General features: G+C 40.3%; 2 long non-coding RNA genes across 2 annotated transcripts in view; both read right to left on the minus strand.

Annotated features, from left to right (window-relative positions):
* LOC121826871 (uncharacterized) overlaps nucleotides 1-10,237 on the minus strand; it is an 85,381-nt gene that overhangs the window by 30,996 nt on the left and 44,148 nt on the right. The gene's annotated exons all lie outside the window — the stretch shown is intronic.
* LOC121826870 (uncharacterized) lies at nucleotides 1,185-9,311 on the minus strand. Its single transcript, XR_006069023.2, has 3 exons — nucleotides 9,121-9,311; nucleotides 4,844-4,978; nucleotides 1,185-1,280 (listed from the first exon to the last, which is right to left on the minus strand). It is a non-coding gene; the product is annotated as an uncharacterized LOC121826870 (long non-coding RNA).

Raw genomic sequence — 10,237 nt, forward strand, 5'->3', positions numbered from 1 at the left:
AAGCAGAGATTATATTCAGATACTATGCCATTTTTGTACGAGAAATTTGAACACCCATGGATTTTGAAGCTTGGCCCTGAGCCAATCCTCTGCGGATTCACAAGAATAACTATAATAGCAAACAGCAATGCAAAGTTTACTCTTTTCTAAACACATCACATACCACATAAAGCAAACACTGATAGTATCCATTCTAGCAGGCCAAGTCATAAGTCCAGAGAAGATAAATAGCTTACCAGCATCATCCAGCATATATTACAAAAGATCCTGAAAGCCATTCCAACCCTGTAGTCTCACTCTGCCGTCCTGAGGCTGTTTCCTATGGACTGAAATTGTCATTTCTGCCCATATTATACTCTAACTTCATGTTGACTATAACAACAGAAGACAGCAACTGTGTTGATGTCAATCCACACATCAAGGTCACACCCCAATGTGCTTGTGTCGGTTGGTTTGATTAGAACAGCAGCAGAAGGTATGAACAAGTATGACCTGTGATTGACAGAAGCAGGTTGGGTTGAATAGGGAAAAGTCTGTCACAGTAATTTGACTCAGTCAGCTCTGCATACTGGTTAAACCCACTCTGTAAAGCTGTTGTCCTCTGAATTAGCCCTGAAGTCTGAAAGTCAAATTAGTAAGAGGTCAGAAACTTCAGAATTTTCTGAAGGTAGAGAAGATTGGAATCCCTCAAGGATGGTATAAGCATTTGAAAGTGCTTTTTCACTCTGGCCTTAATCTTGAAGGCTAGGGAGGGGTGAATAGGTTTTCTCACTGAGTGAAACCCACTTGCACACAAGCGTGCAAGCACACGCACGCATGTACACACACACACACAAACACAAACACAAACACACATACTCACACAGAAGTTCACAAGATGAAGGAAGATCTAGGGGAGAGTGTATCAATTCAATCCCACTATGGACAAAGTGAGTTCGCAGAAATTGATTCCACCTGTGAGCTTTAGTGTACGACTGATACTCCACTTCCACACTCCCAAATCTTCACAAGAGTGTTTGTTTCTCATGACTTTGATGTACACAGTGAAGGTGATCCCAGAATGTGTGGTTCACTCTAGCAAGATATATCTATCACAAAACTACCAGACAGCCTGACACCAGTCCATACAACAGTCCTGGTTCTAAGAGCATCATTATCTAAGCAAAACTGCCACTTACCAAATAGGGGAGGCAGGATTTCATATGTTCTGGAGTCAAATAGCTGTGTTCAAATCCCAACCCTTTTGGTTATTTGTCTTGAAACTTCTGTAGACTTAATGTCTGTATTAGTAAAATAAATATAACAAAAATGTCTTCATTGAACATAGTAAAGTTCAAATGATATAACTATAAAACACTATATTCGATAGTGGATTCTTAGTAAATATCCATTAATATATAAACTTAGTGTAAAATAATATATATAACATATATAATTATAAATACAGAGTCAGAGCTAAAGATATACCTCGATGGTGGCATGTTGGCATCATAGGAGCAAGGCCCTAGATTTTAGCCTCAGCATTGAAAAAAATGTAAGAGTGTGAGTGAACGTATGTGTGTGTGTGTGTGTGAGTGTGTGTGTGTGTGTGTGAATGCATGTGTGTGTGTGGTGGTGCTTTATAATACTGAAATAAATCTATATGACTAAGTTTACTGGAAGTACATTTTCTCAGCCAAGTAGAGTTCTATTACATAAGCAACAGTGAAGCATAAGGTTTCCTAATTTAGTATCCTCATACATTTTAGTTTTCATACAGGATATACTAAAATTAAAAACCAAAACCAAACCTTACTATGATTACAGAATCATACAAGTGACCTTTGTTGGGGGGTCTTTTATCTAAATGTGCTCATTCTAAGCCAAGAGAAATCAGTAACAGAAAGACAATGGGAAAGAAAAAAATACCTACTAGATCTAACCAACAAAGCCCATGACTTGCAGGTGTTGTTTGATCTGTGTGTGCAGGCTCCTGTAAATTCAAAATTGGCATGAGCCACAGAAGCAGTTTAATCCAAGCCTAGTCTGATGCACCAATCTCTTCTCTACCACTCTTGATTAGTTTGGGAGTTGGAAGTGTCAAGTGATGAGAAACTCTCTTCACCTGGAGGCAGACCAAGCCATATGGAGGCAACTCCAATTCTTAAAACATTATTCCTTAACTGGATTTTTTTTTCTTCTTGCAATTCAGAACTATTGGTTAGTGGTCTGACACATTTAGCCACACCTTTAGTATATAGCACTTTGGCCTTTGAATTTCTGGTTAATTCTACAAACCAGTCCCTGGTTAATTCTACAAACCAGTCCTTCTAAAAGTGTGATTGCTCCCACATGCACAAACTCTACATTTAAGTTCGGGAACTTCTCAGTCCATCCTTTACTCTGCTAGCCAAACTCCCACATGACTTCTTTCCCTTTATCCAAAAAGTATCTCACATTTTTCCTGAGTGCAGAGATGGATCAAGTGGTTCTTGGCATGACTTAACATCACTCTCTGTCACATGTTTTCATGAATCTGTTCTTGCTGCTGTTCTTAACAGACTGCACTGAGAATTGAATACACCAAGGCCCTAAGATCAAGCCAGAAAGTTCAGAGAATGATGCCATCATTACCTCCTGTGCTGATCCTGTGCCAACTCCTAACAGCCCAAGGGTCCACAACCTTTTTTGGACAAACCTCACTGTGGTGGCTTGATTAATATTAAGTGGGGCCTTGGTTTCACATTTGGAAGAATCTGATGGTTGGATGATTAGACCTTATTAGCCAACTCTAAACTCTAAGATCTACTAAAAAATAACTCCCTGGGGATAAAACCACACACACACACACACACACACACACACACACACACACACACACCATTTCTAATGCTTTATCCTTGTTTAAGGGAGACATGGAAGAAGATAATGGCAGGCAAACTGGCTAAGTTATGGTTCTGAGGCTCCCGCCGTGGCTCTAAGTATAAAATGGAAGATTTGCACTATTTACTAAGATTCTAAATTAAGAGGGAAAAAGCTTTGCCTGTATTACCTTTGAAGATCATCTTCTGGCTAATAAAGAGCTTTCATAAACATTAATTCAAACTATCTTGCTTAGAAACTAGTAATTCGGAAGCTTTATTGCACTGTCTTAATTAATGTTTCAGCAAAGAAACCCTGTACTAGCTTATCAGTCTCCCAGCAATGAGGCTCCCGGTCATTACCAAGCTCATCAGTTAGCATTTATGCGTGCATAGGAAGCATATGAATTTGTATTCTCCAGTTCAGCCAGTGTTCTACAGCTGAACTCCACTAATTTAAAGGACTTGAGACCAGATGTGTCGTAAAGTGGCGATCTGTCTAGATTAGTCATCGCACGTTGATAGCCACCATCCTTTTTGCAAAATGTACAGCACATTCCAGTCTGAAGAAGCCTCAGCATTATGAATTCCTTTCACTTGGTTGACTGTTTCATTTGCCTGCTAATATAAAATTCATTGAGGCAGCAGGCAGCAATCGGAGCTGTTGGGAGTTCTAGTTCAGTGCCCCACAATCCCATTGCAGTAAGACTAATGGCAAAAAAGGGCACCCAGAACAACCCACTTACCTGTCTGGCATAGTAGAAGGCTTTTTGCATATGTGAAGCACTTGCACGGGTTTTACGATGGTTTGGGATAAATTTGCAAATCTGACCACCAGAGACCAGGACTATTTCTACTGTGCTTCCTCGGCTACTTAGCAAAAATGCTTCAGAGTGCTCAGCGGGGAAAGAAAATGTGATAATTATTGGAAGATTGGACATTAGATTAGAGTGAGCTCTTTGGCACAAAAGAATAGTGTCTGTGAGATGCTTGTTTCAGGTCACATACCACTGAGTTTGCAGCACAGTGCTTTGAAGATAGAAAAAGAGGGGACAACAGGCAAAAATGCTTACATCTGAACAACCAACTCAACACCTCAAGATTCTGCATCAAGGAAGCAGAAGGTATAGACGGGCAAGAGAGAGCTCACGGTCACCCTACGGACTATAGAATTTTAGCTGCCATCTGCAGACAAAGCGTGTCATTTTGACTTATTGAGGCAAGATGGGGCATGTATATATTTTTTTTTTTTTGGTTTTTTTTTTTTTTTTTTCGAGACAGGGTTTCTCTGTGTAGCTTTGCGCCTTTCCTGGAGCTCACTTGGTAGCCCAGGCTGGCCTCGAACTCACAGAGATCCGCCTGGCTCTGCCTCCCGAGTGCTGGGATTAAAGGCGTGCGCCACCAACGCCCGGCTTATTTTTTTAAAGGCTTTTATCGTCTAGATTCATGAGAGATTAGTATGGGTGAGAAAGACAGTTGAATACTTTTCAGTGAGAACTAAAAAAGCCATTCTAGGAAATTAAAATGAGATGAGGTATTTGTCTCTGTGAATATGTTGCCATGGGTCAGTAGGGCTTTCTAATCTGCTGCCCCTTCTTTCTAATGTGAATGAAGAAAAATAGTCAGAACTTATAATTTCCTGCTTGCCTTCAACTAACCCCTAAAGTCCTAGTCAGCAGCTGGCAGAAGTGAAGCTCCAAGCAGTCCTGTGAGGCTATAAAATGTCTGTTCCATTCATCTCTACCTTTCCTCCCTAGGTAGTTGAATTTTTAAGAACATTGTTGAATAAATATCTTTCTATCAATGATTCATTCTACACTAGTCAGGATAGACACGGCTAAGCTGCAGTAACAAACATTACCTTCTTGCTAGCTTCACATAATCTATATGGGTCATGCAATTCTTCCAGAAAGCTCTTCTCCAAGTATTAACCAAGGGACCCACACAGCTCCTACTCTGTAACTACACCATAGAATCTCTGGCTCCCAAAATCCCAACCTTACCAAATCCAAGTGGAGAACATCCCGTTGATGATTAGGTCACATGTGCCTTGCTCTGAGGCAGGAAAAGGAAGCCAGAAATCACTCAGCTTTTTTGATGGCAACCATAATTCTTCTCAACATAATGGTGAAGTCTTCCTTCAACCCCAATGCAAAGGAGGATTGGAAGTTAGGCAGATAACAATATTAACACGTGTTCATTGTATCTATAATGTACAGCCCCAAATACTGAAAACTATGTATGATACAACATAGGTAATAAATGTCTGTATTCATTCACCTGAAGGAAAATGATGTTCTAAAAGAGTTTAAGCTACAGAATCAGCTCTGGTTTTAATGATCAAATAGAGAGGTTGCACAGTGTTGTCTATTCAACTGCACAGCCTCAAATTCCAACTAAATGGGAACAAGTAAACTTCCTCACATATTTGGGAATGGAAAGCACACCCTGAGGAGAGAGATCATTCCATTATAAAATTCAAGGGCAATATTTCCTCTCCCGAACATGTTTTCTTTAACCATTTTTTCAACATTAGTAAATCTTACCTTTCACATCTAGAAATTTGAATATGTGCTCTATAGTTCTTGAGCACTCAGGTAGTATTTCTCTCTTTTTATTATGCTGCCTCATTTTTCTAGTGCATAACAGAAACAGAGGTTTTGCCTGCTACAGGTTTCTCCTGGGTTCATTCTTACTCTGACTTCAGTCTCGGTGTTAGAACCTCCTGTGCAGTAAGTCATATTCATTTCTCCGGGGTCTAAGTGGCTGTCCAGGGAATTTGGTGAGCAATTGTTGCTGTTATTTTAATAGATGATAATCCACAGGTGTATATTACTCCAAAATAAAGTGTAAGTGTGTGTGTGTGTGTGTGTGTGTGTGTGTGTGTGTGTGTGTGTGTGTGTGTGTAAACAGTGGCCCATCCAAAAGGCTCAAGTCACTGTTATTAATAAAGTAAGATTTTTACACAGTGTGCTAGCCACAGAGGACATGTGAATGACTCTTAAGCTCAGCACTTCCAGCATTTGAAGCCAGACAGTCTTCTGTCATTGTGGTGTTGTACTGTGGTGCACTGCACCAAAAGTCCCTTGTCCCCACCCACCAAAAGCCAGTAGCATCTTCTCTCCAGTGGAAGCTACTTAATATAAGTGCAGGCATTGCCAAATGTTGCTTAGTGGTTGAGAGGACAGGAAAAATCACTTCCATCTCCCCTGTCCAAAATAGAGAATCACTTTTTACCTATGAGCAGAATCCTTTGATTCTCTTTGTGAGAACTACTAGTTTTGCCCTCCAATTGGAATTACCTATCTTGCCTATGATAATGAAGAGCTAGTTTTAAGTTCCAAACTTTCTGGGATGATTGGTAACTCTAGGCAACACTTCTTAAACTTTTATTCCTCGTTACCTCAGAGAAAAAGTCATATATAAGATTATTTTCTTCAGGGCATGTGCAAGTTTCGACTCACAAGTAAACATAAGTAGTGCTAGCTATTTAAATAAAGATGATTTGGTTTCTAGTCATACTCTCAAGTTGATTCAGTAATTCAACATAGATTCTGTTCTCAAATTATAGCATAAATCATTTACTATATAGTAGGTGGTTTAATGATTTCACAGAAAATGTAAAATCAATTTCGATGCAAATGCAACTTCAATAGAAATCGCCACTTCCCCCATTTACAAACCCTATGACTTTAGAGATATCATCAAACCTCTCTGAGGCTCTCTCCTCATGAAAAGCTGAAATAACTGTCTATCTTCAAATGGTGGTTGTTTTGAGTAAGACGATAAGCCTATGTTACCCACCCAAACAAATTCTGTTGCTTGGTAGAATAAAAAAAAAACATGGCATTTGTAAAATCATGTGTGGCTGGCTCGCAGAACCCAAGAATAGAAGTTATCACAGGGCCTCAGGAGAGGTTGAAATGAGGGGACCAAATCAGAAACTAAACTCCATCTCTGTGAGTGCAATCTCTTCTCCCTGTGTCTCTGTCTCTACATGACGCCTTCTCAATCTGTAGAATGGCCATGCTGCCTCTGCAGAATGGAAGATGCACAGAAGGAACCATCCATGCCCAAGATTTGCACATCTTATATTCAAATATCAAGCAATGTGTTGTAAAACCTTATTGATCAATCAAAGTCTTCCATCTGTCAATTTTGGCATCCTATGGGTCAGTCCTCCTGGCCCACCGACCATGCTTTTCTTACCATGTACATTTCTAAGAAGAGGGGAGCGATGACAATGTCTAGTGTAGTCAACAAAAAGAAAATGTGTGATGTCATTGCTCTACTACCCTGCACATTATTAAAGGGAACAGTGGACTCCTGGGTCCATGAAGAATCCTGTCTCCAAGTTCAAAGAAGCTAATGAGTTTTCCAGGACAGCCTCTGCCAAGCACAGTTTCTGTGGAGGCTGCTGAGAGTATCCCTAGTTCCTCTCCTTGCTATTATATATTCAGGCCTCTCTCTCCATTACAACTATGTGTGTATTTCAGTTTGGCATCTCCGTTGGTGGTGAGGCAGACGTGGTCATATTTCAGGGGCCTGGTTCTTGCTTGCAGAGTTGCCTCTGTGTTATAATTGCTTTCCGCCATGCAGCTGCCACACAGGAGCTCATCTACATGCTGGATTGCTTCGTTTACAGCAAGCCAGCCACACACTGAGTTTAGAAAGAGGCAGGCTCTGCGGGCAAACCTTGCCTCCTGAGGCATGTCATTTCCTTGGATGATTTGCGGCCCGATAATGACCATGTCATGATTGTGCAGTGATAGTTCCAAATGCCCCAACACACTTGATGGATCTTAGCATAAATTGGCCATTTGTCAATATGTAGGACCTTTAGAATTTCCATATTTGAGTTGTTATGCCATAACACTGATTAATTGTTCAAGGCCCAATGTACCCTCCATATCCTGTGTTACGGGGAGGTTACAGCTCCCCACATGGACTCATTAGATCTGCCTTCAAGCAGAGAAGTCCTAAATTCTCCTCAGTAACCAGCAATGACCTCTTGGTTTCTCAGAGAACACACAGATTTCCTCTGCCCTTTACATGCAGTCCTGCTGGAAAGCACAAAGCCCCTTAAGATAGTAAGATGATCCAACTTGCACACTAACACATCTCAGAGGAAGAGCTCCCAATGTATTGAAAGTATGCCCTTTTTTTTTTTTTAACAAATGGATGGACCAAATTTTATTATCCGAGCTCTTTGTCATGATTTCCAAACTAGTTATTTCTTGTGTATGTTATTATTAGACTATTTTAATTGAGCCAATAAATGTATATTTAGTACTATGAGTTATATACTGGTTCAGGAGACAAAACAGTGAAAATGCTAGCAATATACCTCATGAAGCTTTTCTTTAATTGCATTTTAAGATTTATTTGAGGAGTATGCCACAGTGAGTGTGTGTAAGTCAGAGGACACCTTAGAGGAGTGCTGCTCTCCTTCCGCTGGTTCCTCCTTCCACTGTGTGGATCCCCGGGATCCAGCTTGGGTTATCTGTCTTGGCAGTAGGCACCTCTACCCACTGTGTCTCATGAAGCTATCTTAATTTACACTAACATTTTCCCTGAAAATATTTTGACCCATCTCTCTATAGTCCTGAACTTGGCCCCAGAGAGCAGGGCCCTACCCCAACAAAACAAAAAACAGTCCCTATTCCATTCAATATTAAATGCATTTCAAATCTGAGCCTTAAAGTTTTGACTAAAAAAAAGAAGTCAGAGTGAGCAGCATAAGAAAACAAAGATATCATATAAGTACACAGACTTAAGAATTGGGAGTGTACAATTCTTCTCTTAGGATTTATTTTTACTTTTACATGTATGTGTTTGCCTGTTTGTCTCTATGTGAATGGTATACGTGCAGTTTCTGTGAAGGCCAAAGATGAGTGTCAGATCCTCTGAAACTAGAGATACAGGCAGTCCTGAGCCACCCGTTACAGGTGCTGGGAACCAAACTGGGTCCTCTGGAAGAATAGCAAGTGCTCTTAACCACTGAGCCATCTCTCCATCCTAGGACTGTGAAATTCCTGAAGAGAGTGTCCTATGAAGTAGAAGGTTCTCATAGCTAGCAATATTCTACAGAGTCACAAAAAGCAGTTTTCAAGGACACTGTGACATGAGTCTTGGCATTTGTTACAATGAGATCAATCACTACGGCCCCTTATAATTCTGCGATTCCCTTTCTTCTAAACCTATCTAGTAACATTCTCCACTTTCCCAAGCAAACAAAAAGAAAAACACTTAGAGCTATTTCACAAACCTCTGGGCTCACCTGGATAATCTGGATGAACCTCTGTGCTTTACCATCCTTACAGCTACAATGTCCCTTTTGTGGTGAAGCATAACATAGTCACCGATCCAGGAATCAGGATACAGACTCTTGGAGAGGCATTTACTCTGCTGACCACAGACACCTGAGGCTAAGTAGTGAAGAAATTCCTCCTCCACTTTGCAGGAAAGGAAGAGGGGCTAAGACACAGAGAACCAAAGTTTACCAAGCAGAAGGTAGCACTCAGCATTCTACACCGTCATCCTCAGTAGAGCTGTCAGTAAAAATTCTAGCTAAGAGGATAATTAGTAAAGCAACAGTCTTCCTAAGATAAAGTTTTTCTCAAAATTCAGTAAGTTCTAGAACCTAACAATTGCTTTTTGGCCAAGTATGCCCAAAGCAATTCCCCAGAAGCCTAAAAATTGCACTCAGTTTGCAGGAAGAATTCTCACTTAACGCCATAAAAGAGGTTGGAGGCCAGGTTCATGAAAGAATACTCCAATAAAATCGGTTTCTTCATTCCACTTCATTTGTGAACCCTATTTATGGTCTAGGGGATGTTTACACTCCTCTTTCATTTTACTTTCATTGGTTTTCAGGTTTGTTGCTCGTGTTATTATTATTTGGAAGAGTATTTCTTGCCTTTTAAATAGAGTTTTCCTATTTTTTTTTTCCTTTTAGGATTGGGGTGAGACAGGATTTCATGTAGCATCGGCTGACTTTGAACTCAATCTGTAGCCAAGACTGGCCTTAAAATTCTTATCTTCTTGCTTCTACCTCCTGGAGGTTGGAATTACCTAAGCAGAGTTTCTCTATGTCCCAACAGGCTCTCAAATATAACCACACAGAGACTTAATATTAACTATAAATGCTCAGCTTATAGCTTAGGCTTGTATTTAGCTAGCTCTTAACACTTAAACTACTTTTATTAATCTATATACTGCCCCTAGGCTCATTTGCCTCATCTATGAACTTCCCACATTGCTTTTACCATCTGGCTAGAGACTCCTGAGACTCTGCCCTTCTTCCCAGCATTCCCTCTGCCCTGAAAATCTTGCCTAGCTATCGGCCAGTTGGCTTTTTATTAACAATGAAAGCAATACATTTTCACAGTGCACAA

This window comes from Peromyscus maniculatus, chromosome 1, assembly GCF_049852395.1.
Source record: "Peromyscus maniculatus bairdii isolate BWxNUB_F1_BW_parent chromosome 1, HU_Pman_BW_mat_3.1, whole genome shotgun sequence".
In the NCBI taxonomy this organism is placed as follows: Eukaryota; Metazoa; Chordata; class Mammalia; order Rodentia; family Cricetidae; genus Peromyscus; species Peromyscus maniculatus.